This window comes from Thalassophryne amazonica, chromosome 9, assembly GCF_902500255.1.
Source record: "Thalassophryne amazonica chromosome 9, fThaAma1.1, whole genome shotgun sequence".
Taxonomy (NCBI): Eukaryota; Metazoa; Chordata; class Actinopteri; order Batrachoidiformes; family Batrachoididae; genus Thalassophryne; species Thalassophryne amazonica.
The window spans coordinates 113,317,362-113,338,244 of record NC_047111.1 but is presented as its reverse complement, the minus strand read 5'-3'; the positions used below and the strand labels follow the sequence as shown (position 1 = coordinate 113,338,244).

Below are 20,883 nucleotides of genomic sequence, written 5' to 3'. Positions count from 1 at the left end.
GGGAAGCTCATCTGCATGCTCGTCGTCCTCATCGGGGTCTCGACCTGACTCCAGTTCGTCGTCGTAACCGACTTGAGTGGGCAAATGCTCACATTCGCTGGCGTTTGGCACGTTGGAGAGGTGTTCTCTTCACGGATGAATCCCGGTTCACACTGTCCAGGGCAGATGGCAGACAGCGTGTGTGGCGTCGTGTGGGTGAGCGGTTTTCTGATGTCAATGTTGTGGATCGAGTGGCCCATGGTGGCGGTGGGGTTATGGTATGGGCAGGCGTCTGTTATGGACGAAGAACACAGGTGCATTTTATTGATGGCATTTTGAATGCACAGAGATACCGTGAGGAGATCCTGAGGCCCATTGTTGTGCCATACATCCAAGAACATCACCTCATGTTGCAGAAGGATAATGCACGGCCCCATGTTGCAAGGATCTGTACACAATTCTTGGAAGCTGAAAATGTCCCAGTTCTTGCATGGCCGGCATACTCACCGGACATGTCACCCAATGAGCATGTTTGGGATGCTCTGGACCGGCGTATACGACAGCGTGTACCAGTTCCTGCCAATATCCAGCAACTTCGCACAGCCATTGAAGAGGAGTGGACCAACATTCCACAGGCCACAATTGACAACCTGATCAACTCTATGTGAAGGAGATGTGTTGCACTGCATGAGGCAAATGGTGGTCACACCAGATACTGACTGGTACCCCCCCCCAATAAAACAAAACTGCACCTTTCAGAGTGGCCTTTTATTGTGGGCAGTCTAAGGCACACCTGTGCACTAATCATGGTGTCTAATCAGCATCTTGGTATGGCACACCTGTGAGGTGGGATGGATTATCTCAGCAAAGGAGAAGTGCTCACTATCACAGATTTAGACTGGTTTGTGAACAATATTTGAGGGAAATGGTGATATTGTGTATGTGGAAAAAGTTTTAGATCTTTGAGTTCATCTCATACAAAATGGGAGCAAAACCAAAAGTGTTGCGTTTATATTTTTGTTGAGTGTACATTCAGAGGGAAACTAATAAGTAATATCAGTTTGGCTGAGTCACAAACATAAACACTTCAAATCACATAACGAGAAAAGATTCATCACAAAGTGAACACAGCACCCCTCAGGTCAGACCAGGGAGCGTGTGTTGGTCCCACACAGTGCCCATCCACCACCCCATGGAACCGCCTTGGTCCTTCAAACTACAGAGGCAGACAACCAGTCAATCCCCACTTCTTCAAAGTAACCATCCATCACAGCCAGGTGAAAGATGGGCGTGCCCCCAGCCTTCTTCAGCCGCCAGAGTCCTCAACGCTGGATCATGTTAAGAGAAATGCACTTTTTTGCCCAAAATGTCGTGGCTAAAGTTCCCTCACAGTGCAAGTGATGCTCCACATCTGAGTCTCCCAAAGCTACGGTTCGTTTGTCACAAAGTCATTTCAGCGATACCTAAAGATGCTCCAAAGAAACCCTGTGACTAAGGCATTTGGTCATTACCTTAGGTCACTGGATAGCACTAATCAAACTCAGCCCACTGTAAATATTTACTGCTTATTTTAAGTTAAGGTTAAAAAAATAAGTTCAGGTAATTGTGGAATTTGACCTTTTGAGTCCAAAATCAACAGAGTTCTTAACTAATGTACACACACACAAAGTTTGTTCACAGTCAAGGGTGTACCACAGATATCATACTCATAAAGTATTCTAGTAATTTTGACCTTCAAATTCAATTTATTTTCATTTATATAGCGCCAAATAACAACAAAGCTGCCTCAAGTCGCTTCACACAAGTAAGGTCTAACCTTACTAACCCCCAGAGCAAGCACACAGGCGACAGTGGTGAGGAAAAACTCCCTCTGATGATACTGAGGAAGAAACCACAAGCAGACCAGACTCAGAGGGGTGGCCCATGCTTAGGCCATTCTAACAGTTACAAGATTTTGCAAAGTTTTACAAAACAGAACATAACACAACAAAAGATAAATCTGATGAGAAATCCATGCAAGCGTCCAGTCCATAGGCACAACCTTTGACCTTCTGACCTGAAAAATCAAAGGCATACCTGTTGTACAACTACTGAATATGTACATAGTAACGGCTATGTCCGTCTATGTGTGTGTGTGTGTGTGTGTGTGTGTGAGAGAGAGAGAGAGAGAGAGAAATTAAAATCATATTTAGTGGATAACCTCTGTGGGCTGTCCTCTCCACACAGGTCATGTCAAGGTCACAGGTCAAAGGTCAACATAAAATTGAGTTAGTCATCTAAAATATATTAAAAACTACATGAGAAAACAAATCACCATGGGAACCAAGTTTGTTAGAGCTGTTGTTTTTAGAGCTGAAGGGTCCAAGACAACCTTTGCCCATTCTCCATGTAATGTGGAGTACAAAGGGCACAGTGTAAAACTTGTGCCAAATCAACATGCAGATCCATCTCAGATCTGTTGTGTGTCTTTTTAAAACAATTTAGTTTAAAAACCATACAAATGCAATGTTAAAAATCTAATTCCTTTGCCTTTTTCATATAGATAGGCAACATTTCTTCCTATCAGTGGTGTAAAACAGCAATTGCTGTACAGTAACACTGCAGCTAATTACTCTGGAGGAAGCACATGCCACCTGCTGCGACGGGGAACCCTGCACCAGATGGTGAAACGTCCCTCCCGGACACTCCCCACGGACATTTAATAAAGGCCAAGCCGGTAGTAAATATACAAGATAAAAACAAGATAAAAATAAGAAAAACAGAGCTGTGATTGTTACACACTCTACGAGGGCTGTCAATAAAGTATAGGTCCTTTTTATTTTTTTCAAAAACTATATGGATTTCATTCATATGTTTTTACATCAGACATGCTTAAACCCTCGTGCGCATGCGTGAGTTTTTCCACGCCTGTCGGTGACGTCATTCGCCTGTGAGCACTCCTTGTGGGAGGAGTCGTCCAGCCCCTCGTCGGAATTCCTTTGTCTGAGAAGTTGCTGAGAGACTTTGATCAAAATTTTTTCTAAACCTGTGAGACACATCGAAGTGGACACGGTTCGAAAAATTAAGCTGGTTTTCAGTGAAAATTTTAACGGCTGATGAGAGATTTTGAGGTTTTAAGGACTTCCCACGGTGCGAGACGTCGCGCAGCGCTCTCAGGCGCCGTCGTCAGCCTGTTTCAAGCTGAAAACCTTCACATTTCAGGCTCTGTTGATCCAGGACATCGTGAGAGAACAGAGAAGTTTCAGAAGAAGTCGGTTTCAGCATTTTATCCGGATATTCCACTGTTAAAGGAGATTTTTTTAATGAAAGACATGCGTACGGGTCCATGCGTCGGGACGCAGCCGGCGCGGTGCGGCGGCACAGGAAAAACACCTCCGTGTTGATAACCATTTGTAAAATCCAGGCGGCTTTTGATGGCTTTCAGTGGAGTGAGTATATGAGAAATTGTTTAACAGCAGGACATGTTCCAACTTGTCCTTAAGGCTTCCAACAGAGGTGTTTTTCCTGTGGCGGAGCGTCGCAGCGGCTGCGAGCCGACGCTGCAATCCGCCCGCACGTCTTTCATTAAAAAAAATCTCCTTTAACAGTGGAATATCCGGATAAAATGCTGAAACCGACTTCTTCTGAAACTTCTCTGTTCTCTCACGACGTCCTGGATCAATAGAGCCTGAAATGTGGAGGTTTTCAGCTTGAAACAGGCTGACGACGGCGCTTGAGAGCGCTGAGCGACGTCTCGCACCGTGGGAAGTCCTTAAAGCGACAGTATCACCTCAAAATCTCTCATCAGCCGTTAAAATTTTCACCGAAAACCAGCTTAATTTTTCGACCCGTGTCCACTTTGATGTGTCTCACAGGTTTAGAAAAAATTTTGATCAAACAAAGCGCCAGCAACTTTTCAGACAAAGGAATTCCGACGAGGGGCTGGACGACTCCTCCCACAAGGAGTGCTCACAGGCGAATGACGTCACCGACAGGCGTGGAAAAACTCACGCATGCGCACGAGGGTTCAAGCATGTCTGACGTAAAAACATATGAATGAAATCCATACAGTTTTTGAAAAAAATAAAAAGGACCTATACTTTATTGACAGACCTCTTATACCTATAAAGGCACTGTGATGTCACAAAGCCACCAAAATAAATGGTACCTTATAATGTGACAGTAAGGTATAAGAGCCTGATGCGCTGGAGGTAATTGTTGTTCCAGCCACCGAATGTGTGCAAACGGCTCGTTATAGTGAGAAAAGTGCTGGATATGCGATCCAAAGGAGTCGCACTATTGAACAATATTCAAACTCACTGATGTGTGTGATGAACTGTGCTAATCTGTGAGGGATTACAGCAGCTCTGTGTTTGTGCAGCAGACGACCACGAGCATCATCTCTACCCCCAACTAAACCTTTGAACGTCTCTTTTTCAAAGCCAGTCGCTCCTTCACCCGTCGCTCCTTCACCTCGTCACCCAGCTCCCCTTCCTCGGCCCCGATGGCACTTTTCTCATCATCACCAGTTCCAGTTATTTATTTACTTGGTATTATTTTTGTCCAACTGGAGCAAATCAACAGCAATTTTTCAGAGGTGCATTCTGTGCTGTATCCGAGATCACCGACTGCACTCACAACACCTAGTGTAGTTGCCATAGCAATGCTGCACTGGAAGAAAAAAAAAGTCAAGAGACGACAAGAACCTGAGCTTTTAACATCACCAAAGTGATCTGAGTGAGCATTTGGTGTTTTGTTTTGTTTTGTTTTTTGGTATCTCCCACTAATTCATCAGGAAATCATGCTTGTAAAGTAAAAAGTATAAAGTATCCTAAATATAAATGTGAAAGTACTGTAATATGATTTGATGGTATGAGTAATATGGGTAAAGGGCCTGCTGTGCTATTTGCCCTACTGAGGTTTCAAATGCACACGGACAACAGCATTAACATCGCAACATAAAACTCTTTGTATATTGTGCCTAAAACTCTGGTGAATATATTATCTGGGTTTTTAGACGTTGTTATTGTGTTTGTTTTATGTAAACATGTGAGAAGCTCAGGTTGTTCCTCCATTATTTTCAATGGGAATCGCTGTGAGTCTCGATCGCTTCCTGTTCATGTTGTTCTGGAAGAAAGTGAAGTTTGCTCTTTAACGTCCTGCTTATTACAACACTGTTTGTGTTGTTTGTTCCAAAGTAATATATATAAAATGTCTGAAATTCAGTTTGCGTTTTTGAAGATCCACGCAGGTTAAATGACAGGGAATATTTGGAATATTTGTTTTAGCACGTTTTCAGGGTCTCATGCAGCAGTCTCTTATTAACATGATGAAAAGCATAAAAAAAAATCACATTTTGGTTGTATAATGTTTATTTGCTATTGTCGTCATGTGGTTTCTCCATGTTGTTTAGACTGCAGAGACTCTTTGGCATGCAAGGGATTATGGGATATCTCAATAGGGCGAATGGTGATGGTATGTGTTCCACTGAATTCCCGTCGAGTTTAAATGTTTAAATTGTGGACAAGAAATGTGAAGCTGCAGCCCCTGAGCTTCTTTTGCAATTTTTTAGATCAAACAACAAATCAACTGCACTCACCTTCAACTGCTTGCTCCAATTAAGGGTCACGGGGGGCTGGAGTCTATCCCAGCACTCATAGGGCATGAGGCGGGGCACTTCCTGGACAGGACACCAGTCTGTCGCAGGGCCACATACAGACAAACAAACATACTCACACCCGCACACACACACCTACGGGCAATTTAAAGTTTCCAATCCACATAACTTGCATGTCTTTGGATGTGGGAAGAAGCCAGAGCACCCGGAGAGAACCCACACAAACACGGGGAGAACATGGAAACTCCACACAGAAAGGCCACAAGTGGGATTCGATCCCATGACCTTCTAGCTGTGAGGCAACAGTGCTAACCACCAAGCCACCATGCTGCCCTACTTAACTAAATTTACAAAAATAATCAACAGATTCATCAACAGTGACCATAACTGTTAGCTACTACTTTTCTATCAATGGGGGCATCATCTGCTAAAATCTTCATAAGCAACAGATTTTTATTCAAGTCCTCTGGTTGTGGCAACAATGCAAACATTACCCCATGGTTCCATTTAATTAAAGACTGTTAATGAGTTTCTCAAGACCTGAGCCTTCAGGGGCCCCTGTGCATTTGAGCAAGAAGCAGTGCAGGAATGCCGATCTTCCTGACAGCACACAATAGGCACAGTGACTTCCATGTTCACTTACAGTGATGGCACACGCGTACACGCTGAACCAAGAGCTTTAGTAATGTACACCAAAAGCTACCTTGCAGACCACTCCGTCTCTGACGCTGACTCAAATAATAAAGACGCTCAGACACACAAATATCCATGAAGAAAATTGTTCATTTAAATTACCCATTTGCATGGTTTGTGCAAAGGAAAAGCACAGCCCAGGCTCAGTTTTATACAGTGCAAATGGAAAGTATTCATAGTGCTTCACTTTTCCCAAATTTTGTTATGTTACAGCCTTATTCCAAAAAAAAAAAACTTTTTCACATGGTCATTATGGGGTATTGTGTGTAGAATTTTAAGGGAAAATTTAATTTCATCCATTTTAGACTAAGTCTGTAACATAAAATGTGGAAAAAGCGTAGCTCTGTGAATACTTTCTGGATGCACTGTAGTTATTTTTAAACTATATGTGGCTGCAGTGTTTCGTGCAAACAGTTGACACAGCTCATTGCAATGCAGACCTGACACTTATTCCACACTCTCATAATTCCATCATTATGACTAGTTATTTCACCACTGCCTTAGAAAAAATATACTCAATTTGGGGAACGTAAGCATACCACAAATGCTGCATTTAGAGCAGTGACTTGTCAATAATAGTTGCCCATGAATAGTCCTTTCATTCAGGGCTTTTTATTTTTTTACATTATAAGGTCACTTGTTCCATATTCATAGACTACAATTTGTAAATCAGTGGAGATCAAATGTGTAATTTATTACAATGAAAAATAAATTAATTAATTAATTAAAATGGCCATATTTTAGGTGGTTTTACTACTACTAATAATAATAATATAACCTTTTATTGTCAATTTGTCCTCTGCATTTAACTGTGTGAATTGATCATTTGTAAGTGACCAGCTTCTGTTATAACCATTCACAAAGATGTCACATCACCAGACATCAAATACAAATCAGATATGAAACCACATATATAAATGACCCATATCAGTACCCCCCCCCCCCCCCCCACCACCACCACCAACACCACCCCGAAAAGAAGAAAAATCTGTTTTTTGTGTGTCTGCAGTGCACGACCCATAACAGGTAACAGGAATGCTATTAGAATCCTCAGAGTAATCAGATAATCATTGATTACATACAAATTCAATTTGGACCACATATAAAAGAGGTCCAAATTAGTACTAAATAAATGTGACTGTTTTTGTGTGTTTGCACTGTCCAAGAATGATCCCAAGTGATTGCTATTACAATTTTAAAAACAAAAACATCACCAGTGATTAGATATAATCCAGTTTTGCAGAGATTTGGACCGCATATACAAATGGCTCAAATCTCTGCAAAAATCTTTTTTTTTTTTGTCCCCTCTCTTTTTTCACTTGCTCACACGACCCAGAAAAGACCCAACGTAATGTTATGTCCATTTCTACAGCAATCACGTCACAGATGAGCTATGAGCCAGTCTTGAATCCAATTTTGATCACATTTACAACCCCTGGCAAAAATTATAGAATCACCGGCCTCGGAGGATGTTCATTCAGTTGTTTAATTTTGTAGAAAAAAAGCAGATCACAGACATGACACAAAACTAAAGTCATTTCAAATGGCAACTTTCTGGCTTTAAGAAACACTATAAGAAATCAAGAAAAAAAGATTGTGGCAGTCAGTAACTGTTACTTTTTTAGACCAAGCAGAGGAAAAAAATATGTAATCACTCAATTCTGAGGAACAAATTATGGAATCACCCTGTAAATTTTCATCCCCAAAACTAACACCTGTATCATATCAGATCTGCTCGTTAGTCTGCATCTAAAAAGGAGTGATCACACCTTGGAGAGCTGTTGCACCAAGTGGACTGACATGAATCATGGCTCCAACACAAGAGATGTCAATTGAAACAAAGGAGAGGATTATCAAACTTTTAAAAGAGGGTAAATCATCACGCAATGTTGCAAAAGATGTTGGTTGTTCACAGTCAGCTGTGTCTAAACTCTGGACCAAATACAAACAACATGGGAAGGTTGTTAAAGGCAAACATACTGGTAGACCAAGAAAGACATCAAAGCATCAAGACAAAAAACTTAAAGCAATATGTCTCAAAAATCGAAAAATGTACAACAAAACAAATGAGGAACGAATGGGAGGAAACTGGAGTCAACGTCTGTGACCGAACTGTAAGAAACCGCCTAAAGGAAATGGGATTTACATACAGAAAAGCTAAACGAAAGGCATCAACACCTAAACAGAAAAAAAACAAGGTTACAATGGGCTAAGGAAAAGCAATCGTGGACTGTGGATGACTGGATGAAAGTCATATTCAGTGATGAATCTCGAATCTGCATTGGGCAAGGTGATGATGCTGGAACTTTTGTTTGGTGCCTTTCCAGTGAGATTTATAAAGATGACTGCCTGAAGAGAACATGTAAATTTCCACAGTCATTGATGATATGGGGCTGCATGTCAGGTAAAGGCACTGGGGAGATGGCTGTCATTACATCATCAATAAATGCACAAGTTTACGTTGATATTTTGGACACTTTTCTTGTCCCATCAATTGAAAGGATGTTTGGGGATGATTAAATCATTTTTCAAGATGATAATGCATCTTGCCATAGAGCAAAAACTGCAAAAACATTCCTTGCAAAAAGACACATAGGGTCAATGTCATGGCATAGGGTCAATGTCAATGAGCAGATCTGATTTGATGCAGGTGTTAATTTGGGGGATGAAAATTTACAGGGTGATTCCATAATTTTTTCCTCAGAATTGAGTGATTCCATATTTTTTTCCTCTGCTTGGTCTAAAAAAGTAACCGTTACTGACTGCCACAATCTTTTTTTTCTTGATTTCTTATAGTGTTTCTTAAAGCCAGAAAGTTGCCATTTGAAATGATTTTAGTTTTGTGTCATGTGTGTGATCTGCTTTTTTTCTACAAAATTAAACAACTGAATGAACATCCTCTGAGGCCGGTGATTCCATAATTTTTGCCAGGGGTTGTATAATGGCCCAAATCCATGCAAAAATCTGAAAAAGATTGATTGATATTTTTAACATTCTCAGAGCATTTACGTATATAGCTTGAGATCAAACCCAATGTACATCTGAATCAGATTTGGTCTATAGACAAAGGTGGCCCAAATCAATGCAAATAAATAAAAAATATAAATATTTTTAATAGGTCTTCAGACTATTAAAAAAAAAGTATTGTGATTGTTGTGACCATTTCTCACAACAGTCACATTGACAGAGATCAGACTTCAGATCTGAATCTCATTTCCAGGTGTCAGAATCCCAAACATCCTGTGAAAAATCTGATTTGTGATTTCATATTACTCAACAAGAGCACACGTGTGGTGTATACATGCAAAGGAATTTTTAAGAAGTGTCCAATTAGGAGACGATGCGAAGTGAATTTGAGTGTGACGGCTGTAAAATGGTGCAAACAATAAGACCTGCTGCTCTGTGCACACCTGATCCCGGCACATCTCAGATGTGAAGCAGAGTAGACGCTGGTTAGTTCTTGGACTGGAGACTGCTTAGGAATACCAGGAGCTGTGGGGAGGTTTCTCCATGTAGAGCTGGAGGAAGGCTAAAATTTACATCCAGTACAGATCCACTGTGGGGACCCCAAGAGGCTGAGAAGCAACCGTGATTTGGGCCAGTGGCCTGAGATGTAATTTGTAGCTGATCTCTGACAAACATAACCATGACCCATCCAGATTCACTGCACAAAATGAGTTTCAGTAAGAACAAACCTCAAAAACCATCTTGATGTACATTCCATTTCCACAATGCACAATGCCGGTGTGACGTGGAGGAAATGTTAAAGCAAGGCTGCAGCGTGTTGTTTTTTCAGGCGCAGCGTTCGTGCCGTGATGCATGCTTCCAGCGCCACTCCTCTGGGACGAACATCCACTCACAAACACACCACAAGTGACTGTAGCCGCACACACACACACACACACACTCACACACACAGACTTTCATATCAAATCCCCACCAGGCACACGTGGGACTGCAACCCAGTGGTTCTATTTAGGCTGGTCAGTAAACTTAGGTTAAAAGAACAGCAGTGACGAGTGCGAGAGGAACTGAAACGTCACGAGGCGCAAACAAACAGGAGGTGGCTGTTCAGCCAGAGGAGGCTTTTTTTTAAAACCACGTTTCCATTGTTTATATATATACATATCGCTTGTTATATGTGTGTGTTCCCCTTTCCCCTGGTTTCCCACTCCGTGTGTGTGTGTGTGTGAGTAAGAGTGCCAGAAAAAGGATGGAAGTCATTCATTCTGGCTGGAGTGTAACGGGTAGCGGTGAACCGCTCTGCTGATGTGGCCAGAACCTCCCCGTTGGTTCCTGCTGAGGGGTGATCCCTTTCACGTGTCACCCCGTCAGTATAAATAGTCTGGGAAAGGCAGAAAGGGGAGACATAATGAGTGAGAGATGCTTGTCAGACAAGGGAGATCGTCTTCGGGGTTCTCCTCTCAGATTTTAGCGGGAAGAGGGGAGTGAGAGAGAGCGCACAGGCAGAACAAACCGGAGAGAGCAGACTGCAGCGAGGAGAAAGTCAACCACAAATATGCCCGACTGTGGCCGGCGGGCTCCTGACCGACTGCTCTCCTCCCTTGCCATGTGGCTGCAATGGGCGGAGAGCGCTTTTTCCATTCCACTTCCTTTCTCTGCTGTGCAGAAAGGAAACATGCTGCAAATGTCTGGGAAACAACCTGAGCGGGGAATGTTGAAGAGCTTCAACAGGAGGTATAATTTCCTAAATAAAAACAAGCAAGAAAGTCAGTGTTTCCCCTTCTAGTGAGTGAAAAGCACAAACCTACTAAGAAGCTCTGGATGTGCTCACAGAGTACCAATTTCACGATATATATATATACATGTACACATACATACACCAAATGCTCCTTTTCACTCATGCAGATATCCTTCTGTCACTCCACCCTGCCTACACTCTTCCTCACCTCTCCATTATTTTTAACAGATGAATTCAAGTATTTTTGAAAACTTCCACAGTACTCTCTCCTTCATGTACATGTGCTCTGTCTTGCTCCTACTGACTTTCATTCCCCTTCTCTCCAGAGCATATCTCCACCTCTCCAGGCTCATCTCAACCTGCTCTCTCATTTCAATTCAGATCACAGCATCATTGGCAATCATTGTAGTGCACACAGACGAGGCTCTTGTCTGATGTTATCCATCAACCTGTCCATCACCATATATATTTCAATTGTGATCATTTTGCTTCAGTTTACCTCCTCCCCTTTCAACTTGGGAGAGCATATAATCATCATAATCGCCCGTAAACTTGCTAAATCAACGCCATCCACGTCCTCACTTTGCCGTTGTTTACATGCACTGTGAGACAGTGGAACTCTGCTGGCACCATGGTGCATTCTGGGAAGTGCAGGCAGCCCCCAGGGGCATTGTGGGAAACGCTGAACACCGAATGGATCTCACATTGGAAAAACAACAACAAAACAAAAATGGTAGAAAGGCTTGGAGGCAAAAAAAAAAACAACAACCCTGAGATTTTGTCCACAATAATGTCAAAAAATATGTCAAAAGAATAGGAACAGTAGGAAGGCATTCTATCATCAGCTGGAGAAGATTAATTGCAAATCTGCCCCCTGGTGGATACATTTTGAATCCTTCCTCTTTGCACAGACTACGCAGGCAGGTACTGTGCAGTAAGTGTGTGTGTCTGACACAAATATTTTGTGTTACAGCACATAGCAAAATTGAAGTGAGACTAAAACTGTTTCAGAGGTACAAATACTGACCACTGTACATGCACAACATGCACAGTAAATCAAGTTTTATCGTCAAACATGTGACCCAGAGGGCTGGTTTCAGATCACGCGGAATGCATATTTCCGGTGCACTGCTTTGAGATCACTGTGCATGAGGATAGCTGTTATTTTATGATTCCGCTGGACAGAAACCTCTGATATCACAGACAGCTTTCACTCTAATCCTCTAAATCTGCAACAGCCAGTCTGGGGTAGAATCAAATCAAAGTCCTGCAGGATTGCCAGCTGCACCGCTTTGATTAAAAGGCATTTTATAACCTCTTTGACTAATCAAAAGTCTGAATTCAACTCAGGGGCGGCAGTGCATTAGCGCCAGCCGATAAATGCTAAATATTTGATGCTATAGCGGACAGGATTCCTGAAGCATCCTGGGAGTTGACTCAACCTATATCTCATCAATATTACAGCCAGTGTTTGTTTGTATGATGAGATGTATTGAGATGCAGTGAGGCGTAGAAAAGGTATTTGAGGCAGTTTGGCTGTCGGGGGACCTCAGTGAGGTGCACGTATTCACGCCGGAGTTTCTTAGGAATAATGAAACCTTCACTGCTGACCCGGAGGAGGATCGCTTATGTGGAATTTTGAAATGGAGCAATTCAGACACAATTTTGTGAGGCTCAAAGAGGGTTCGGTTCAAGATTATCCAGACACAGTCTGTCTCAGTACACAACAAAGAGGCCCTGCAGAGACGGTGCAGCCCTGCTAGCAGACATAAAAAAGAGTACTGAAGTGCATTATCGATTTACAACAGATATGCAGTCACACGCTGCCTGAAATACAGAAGCTGCAATTAATGTGCAGGATAAAATAATGAGTTCTCTTATTTCCAGGCAGCTGGCGAGTTAACCAACCTGTCAACAGCCAGCAAAGCTCTCAGCACCTCAGGCATGTGCACAGGTCCATATTAAAGCAGGATCCGCTCACTTTGAGTTTTAATTGTGTAAATTAAAAACTCTTGAGGTATACTCCGGAATACTGTGCTCCTGTAACTACGGAAATTTAGGTTGCAGTTGGATGAAAAATGCACTTTGTGTTCCCTGCATGTCTTTGCTAAACTGATTAAGTTCATTTAGTTAGATAAATTTATTATCTTTGCTTTTAACTAACCTAATATAGTTTGGTGGAAGATGTTAACAAATCAATTTAATTAAAGAAAATGTTTTGATTTATTTATTTATTTTACTGGATCGTAATCTATGAAAAATTTTGGTACCGATTATTTTGTAAGAAAAAAAAGTAATAATTATTTTTTAAGCCAAATTAAATTTATACTAAAATGTCAGAAAATAGTTAATAAATAAATAAATGAAGAGGCACTCAGAGACTCCAAATCTGACATGTTTGATAATAATTCATCTAAATGAATTCTTTGTGGCTGTGGTTCTTTGTTGTCTTGACATTTAATCAAGTTCTGTCCAAAACTGAACCACTTTATCTTCAACTAACAGATAACGCTTCTACCATGTTCAATCCATTGGCTCCACACTGTTTGTTAAACTATTATGACCTTGAGGTTGAAGTTTTAAGGTCATCATCTTTAAGGTCAATATTTTGGTTCACAACAGACACCTTCATAGAATCTGTCAAGTCTTCCAAGATATGTCAAATTTTTAGATCCTCCACTAATTGGAAATTTCCTGTAAATAATAATAATAATAATAATAAAGATGCATTATCATCTTTTAAAATCAGCATTAATAAACTTTCTGTGGCAGCACATTTCTTTCAGGAGGAACAGGAACCTGCGGTGTTTTTGGCCTCTGCAGCACAGCTGCTGCTGTGACATTATGTCGTGACGTCTCCTGTAGTTTACACCTGTATGTTAACATCAAACACGTTTTTCTTTCCGGCTTCCTCCTGGATTTCTCTCCCACAGACGGGCAAATGAAAGATTTCTTTTTTGTCCTTCTTCTTATTTTTTGTATTCAGAGTCCTTGTCAGTGTGACCTCTCTGCAGCTGTATTCAGCAAACTTTAAAGTGCTTTTATTATATTTTCATGAATTATAGATGCAGCTCATCAGCTTTTGTGGTGTTTTATCAAACACAATTATTTTGTGCACACACTCATTGTGCAAAAAAATGACCTCAAGGTGCCATTCAGAAACATCACGTACGGAAACTATTACTGAGTGCAATGATATTTAAATGTGACGTTTAAAAAAAGAGCGTCTGGCATTGCTTGTATGACTAAATGTTCTCGCTATTCAGACAAATGTCTGACATGAGGTGTGAGCATGAGGTTGGACTTCTTTTTAGCGTGAGAAAACAAATGAAAGCATTTCATTTGTTTGTCTCTTGCTTCATCCACATTCCAGGTTGTTTGGTGAAAGCTCCGCCCACATACCTGCCGCACAGCATGCCATCTCAGGACATTGAACAGCTCGTCATTTTTTTAAAGCAACATCAATGTTATCATCATTTTATTCCACATTCAAATAACAGCTTTTATCCTGCAACCTTTTTCATGTGGATTATTACACAATATAAATGTTAGGTTTTTTTAACAAAGCATAGACCAGTATGCCAAGTTGGCTGATACTGTCAGCCAATATGAGCCTTTCACCAATGCATCAGTATCATTGTTATTTTTCCTGATATGAACATTTTTATTTTAAGAATAAACAATGCACAAAACACTTTGGCAGTTGAAATGGTCTTATTTCATTCTTTGTCCAGCAGAGCACTCCAACATCATTGTATAAAATGCTATTAAGCATAGCTGGGAGCCCATCACCCCTTGATTAGCTGGAGGAACCAGGGGGAGCTAGTCTTTCATTGTCAATCAGAGTGAGGGTTTGTAGCAACAAGGCCCAAGTGGTCACTATGCCACCAGCTAACACTGCCTTTGCACATAGGCATGAAGTGTTACAAATATAATTTTCCCGTCATTCGTGACATTTGTAATATGACTTAAGGCATCTGAATAGGGTTCTTGGCAGCACATGTCGGTTTGTGATATTCGTGGAACATGTTTTTGACTGCCAAAAAAATCTTCCACAAATGTTACAACTCACCCTCGATTCATGGAGTTCGCAACTCAGCATGTCGATTCGTGGTGATTAGCGGTGATGTGTAATAGAGCGTGACAACATTCATAGTGTATTCTTGATGGTTCTTGGAGCACATGCTGTCTCACGTCATTACAAATCAACACAAAAAGCTGTCAAGAAGTGACTCGAATTGTCACACGCTTTCACTCGCCGTTTGGTTTGGCACTACGCTTCCTATCCTTTTAAATTCATTTTAATAGTAAACAGTGCGGGTCGTGACCTCAACATTATCCAAAGTCTGGGTCTTTTAGTGAAGCTCATTATAGCAGATCCGAGGTGGATCTGCATATTGATTTGGCACAAATTTTACGCTGGATGCCCTTCCTGACACAACTCCACTTCACCTGGAGAATGGACAGGGGTGGACTTGAACAGGGAACTTTTTGAACTGGAAACAAGCACAGTAACTGCTTGGTCACCACCACTGCATGTTGGTTATTATAATTATTTGTCAAAAAGTTTATGTGTGAACTATAAAACATCAAGCCTCAGTTACATTTTTTTGCTGTAAGGGTTTGATAATGACATGTCAGGAATCATTGCCTTTTTGTACGTATAAATTGGCAGATATGTCTGTATCATAATTTTTTTTTACTCCCTAATATCGGTATTGCCCCCCCCAAAAAACATCTTTTTTTAAGTGGTAGTCTGGGATTTATGGATTTAGAAACAGACCAGGAAACATTTATGAGATGGAAGAATCAAAGAAGTGAAAGCAACATTCTGCTGCACAACTAAACACATAATTAGTTCAGGTGTTGTCACCAAATTCTTCCACAGACACTGTTTCCGCTAACACCCCAAACTGGTGGGTAGCTCAGTGGGATAAGGAGTTGACCTACTAATATGTAAACCTGGGTTTGATTCCCGGACACAGTAACTGTCTGTGTCTGTAGACAAGCTTCAGCGTTGTCCCAGTTCAGTCGGGGGGATGAGAGCTGGCCTTGGCTGGGGTTTGAGCCCGTGTCAGACTACTGCCGCATCCAGACGCTATAACAGTATAGTTTGATGTACATATTACTATGAAGGCATCATGTGACATTTTATTTTCTGATTTATATGCACTCTACATCATTCTTCACTGTCCCAGTTTCAGGGTTATGGAAGCGTATTGCATTCACTGGATAAAAAAAAAATTTGACCACTGATCTCGTAATTACGAGAAAAGATCTCATAATTACGAGAAAAGCGCATAATTACGACATCAGGATCTCGTAATTATGAGAAAAGGTCAGGTGTCTAAATTGTTTTATGTCTATACTTCCGTACTTCCAGTCCCTCAGTAAAGACGCGGGCTGAGCTCAGTCGATGATAACACACTACAATCAAACACAAAGTGTGGATTTTTCCCCTGAAGTGGTCCCGGATGAATGTCCAACTCACACAGCCCCACCGACCACTGAAGGACACAGCAGGGCTCACTCCCACCCGGGCACATGCCAGTCTGTGTGCCCCGTGCCCCACCTCGCTGGAGGAGTTTCATTCATCTAGGAACAGTTTAGTGGGAAATCCACACTTTGTGTGCGCTGTGGTGTGGATCACAGAGCAGTGTCGGAGGTTACAAATTGGCCGATTTTCGATTATGACTCGGGCATTCTCACGCTTGTCTTTACCGAGGGACTGGAAGTACGGAAGCACATTGTATGGAAGCGATTTTACACACACACACACACAAAATAAGTAAATAAAAAAGCTGGATCTCATAATTACGAGATCCTGAGGTCGTAATTACGAGATCTTTTCTCGTAATTATGAGATCTTTTCTCATAATTATAAGATCCTGATGTCATAATGACGAGATCTTTTCTCATAATTATGAGATCCTGATGTCATAATTACGAGATCTTTTCTCGTATTTATGAGATCTTTTCTCATAATTATGAGATCCTGATCTCGTAATTATGAGATCTTTTCTCGTAATTACAAGATCTTTTCTCATAATTATGAGATCCTGATCTCGTAATTACGACATCAGTGGTCAATTTTTTTCTTATCCAGTGAATGCAATACGCTTCCGTACAGGGTTACCAAAAAAATGTGGATTTTGGATGACATACAGCCACATGACAGCATATAGTGATATCATCATGATGTCACATTCAAATCAGCAGATGGCAAACTGGTGATTCGTGTGTACTTGAAATCATTTTTTTTCATTCACTTAGTTTCAAGACTATTAGAAAAAATGTGATTTTCAGACTCTTCAATGACCTTGACCTTTGACCTTAATATTAATGTCATGCCAAGGTGTGATTGCCAGCAAGTCATGTGCCAAAATGAATGAAATCACTCTAGCAGTTCCTGAGCTATTCCACACACACACACACACACACTGAATGTCTGATAGAAAAAGGTCATGAGTCACAGCCTTGTGTGAAACATGCAACCTGCATATCAACCACCCAGCACTTAATCAGTCACATTTTCAACAAGAGACGATGAACATGAAGTCTCACGTTCAGTGTCACACATCCACATGCACGTGTGACCTCTCCGTCAGCAACACCCTAGAAACACAAAACCAGTGACACATTCTTTACGATATTTAAGGCTTACAGTGACCTCTCGTCTTTGCACACTGAGAGCCGTGTGTGCACGTGTGTGCACCACTGCAGTAAGTGTGTTACGGGGGATGACACGTTCAGCGCACAAGATAACGCACATGACGTGTGACGCCATCCCATTCAGAAAAACTGACAATCACAAAGTGTGAGAGGGGAACTCATGAAACAGGTGAGTGGACACAACAACACACAAAGACTCACAATGACACACAAAGACTCAACAATGCACAAAGACTCACAACAACACGCAAAGACACATCGATGCGCAAAGACTCACACAATACGCAAAGATTCACAACAACACACAAAGACTCACAACACAAAGATTCACAACGACATGCAAAGACACAACAACACACAAAGACTCACACACAATACTCAGATTCACGACACACAAAGACTCACAACACATAAAGATTCACAACGACACACAAAGACTCACAACACAAAGATTCACAACGACATGCAAAGACACAACAACACACAGACACAACAACACACAAAGACTCACAATGACACACAAAGACTCAACAATGCACAGACTCACAATGACACACAAAGACTCAACAATGCACAAAGACTCACAACAACACGCAAAGACACATCGATGCGCAAAGACTCACACACAATACGCAAAAACTCACAACGACACACAAAGACTCATCGATGCGCAAAGACTCACACACAATACGCAAAGACTCACAACACATAAAGATTCACAACGACATGCAAAGACACATCGATGCGCAAAGACTCACACACAATACGCAAAGACTCACAACGACACACAAAGACTCACAACAACACACAAACATCGATGCGCAAAGACTCACACACAATACGCAAAGACTCACAACAACACATAAAGATTCACAACGACATGCAAAGACACATCGATGCGCAAAGACTCACACACAATACGCAAAGACTCACAACGACACACAAAGACTCACAACAACACATAAAGATTCACAACGACACGCAAAGACTCACAACAACACACAAACATCGATGCGCAAAGACTCACACACAATACGCAAAGATTCACGACACACAAATACAACAACACAAAGATTTACAACAACATGCATAGACTCACAACAACACACAAAGACACAACAGTGTGCAAAGACTCACACACAATACGCAAACACTCACAATGACGCAAAGACTCACAACAACAAACAAAGACACATCGATGCGCAAAGACTCACACACAATACGCAAAGATTCACGACACACAAACACTCACAACAACACAAAGATTTACGACATGCAAAGACACACAACAACACACAAAGACACAACAACACGCAAAGACTCACACAATACGCAAAGACTCACAACGACGCACAGACTCACAACAACACACAAAGACACAACAACGCGCAAAGACTCACACAATACGCAAAGACTCACAACGACACACAAAGACTCACAACAACACACAAAGACACAACAGTGTGCAAAGACTCACACACAATACGCAAACACTCACAATGACGCACAAAGACTCACAACAACACACAAAGACACAACAGTGTGCAAAGACTCACACAATACGCAAAGATTCACGACACACAAAGACTCACAACAACACATAAAGATTTACAACGACACACAAAGACACAACAGTGTGCAAAGACACACACTGACACGCAAAGACTTACAACAACACAGAAAGACTCACAATGATACAGAAAGACTCAAAACGACACACAAAGACTCACAACAACACACAAAGACTCACACCGACACGCAAAGACTCACAACAACACACAAAGACACATCGATGCGCAAAGACTCACACACAATACGCAAAGACTCACAACGACACACAAAGACACATCGATGCGCAAAGACTCACAACAACACACAAAGACACATCGATGCGCAAAGACTCACACACAATACGCATGGATTCACAACGACACACAAAGACTCACAACAACACACAAAGACACATCGATGCGCAAAGACAGACACACAATACGCAGATTCACAACGACACACAAACACAACAACACATAAAGATTTACAACGACATGCAAAGACTCACAACAACGCGCAAAGACTCACAATGACGCACAAAGACTCACAACAACACACAAAGACACAACAGTGTGCAAAGACTCACACCGACATGCAAAGACTTACAACAACACAGAAAGACTCACAATGATACAGAAAGACTCAAAACGACACACAAAGACTCACAACAACACAGAAAGACTCACAATGATACAGAAAGACTCAAAACGACACACAAAGACTCACAACAACACAGAAAGACTCAAAACGACACACAAAGACTCACAACAACACACAAAGACTCACAATGATACAGAAAGACTCAAAACGACACACAAAGACACATCGATGCGCAAAGACTCACAACAACACACAAAGACTCACAATGATACAGAAAGACTCAAAACGACACACAAACACACATCGATGCGCAAAGACTCACAACACATAAAGACACATTGATGCGCAAAGACACACACACAATACGCACAGATTCACAACGACACACAAACACTCACAACAACACATAAAGATTTACAACGACATGCAAAGACTCACAACAACGCGCAAAGACTCACAACAACACACAAAGACACAACAGTGTGCAAAGACTCACACCGACATGCAAAGACTTACAACAACACAGAAAGACTCACAATGATACAGAAAGACTCATAACGACACACAAAGACTCACAACAACACAGAAAGACTCACAATGATACAGAAAGACTCAAAACGACACACAAAGACTCACAACAACACACACAAAGACTCAAAACGACACACAAAGACTCACAACAACACACAAAGACTCACAATGATACAGAAAGACTCAAAACGACACACAAAGACTCACAACAACACACGAAGACTTTCTCTGAACTAAAAGGTTCCATAATCCCTCTGCCAGGCTCGGCTACTTGCAGCATCACACGTAAACGGGGGAAAAGATTTAATTTTAGCTCATGAAGTTAAGCTTTTCAAATAAAGAGCTGCTGTAAATAAACACAGTAAATATTGTGCTAGCAGCTGTGGAAGCGCTAATGCTAGCTGCAGGTTTAAAAAAAGCGTGCGTGCTGCTTTCCGAGCCGCTGCAGCTAACCAGGATTAGACTCAACACGCTGTTCATCTGTGAGATCAAACCAAAAGAAAAAAAATACAGTTTCTGTGTGTCTGAGGATTTGTGGCTGCAGTCTAATTCTGTGTTT

The 20,883-nt window shown here is 41.4% G+C and overlaps 1 protein-coding gene and 1 long non-coding RNA gene across 3 annotated transcripts in view; one reads left to right on the top strand and one right to left on the bottom strand.

Annotated features, from left to right (window-relative positions):
- spns2 (spinster homolog 2 (Drosophila)) overlaps positions 1–20,883 on the bottom strand; it is a 214,829-nt gene that overhangs the window by 162,715 nt on the left and 31,231 nt on the right. The gene's annotated exons all lie outside the window — the stretch shown is intronic.
- On the top strand, positions 1,198–14,875 carry LOC117517856. Its single transcript, XR_004562870.1, has 3 exons — positions 1,198–1,214; positions 10,248–10,251; positions 14,797–14,875. It is a non-coding gene; the product is annotated as an uncharacterized LOC117517856 (long non-coding RNA).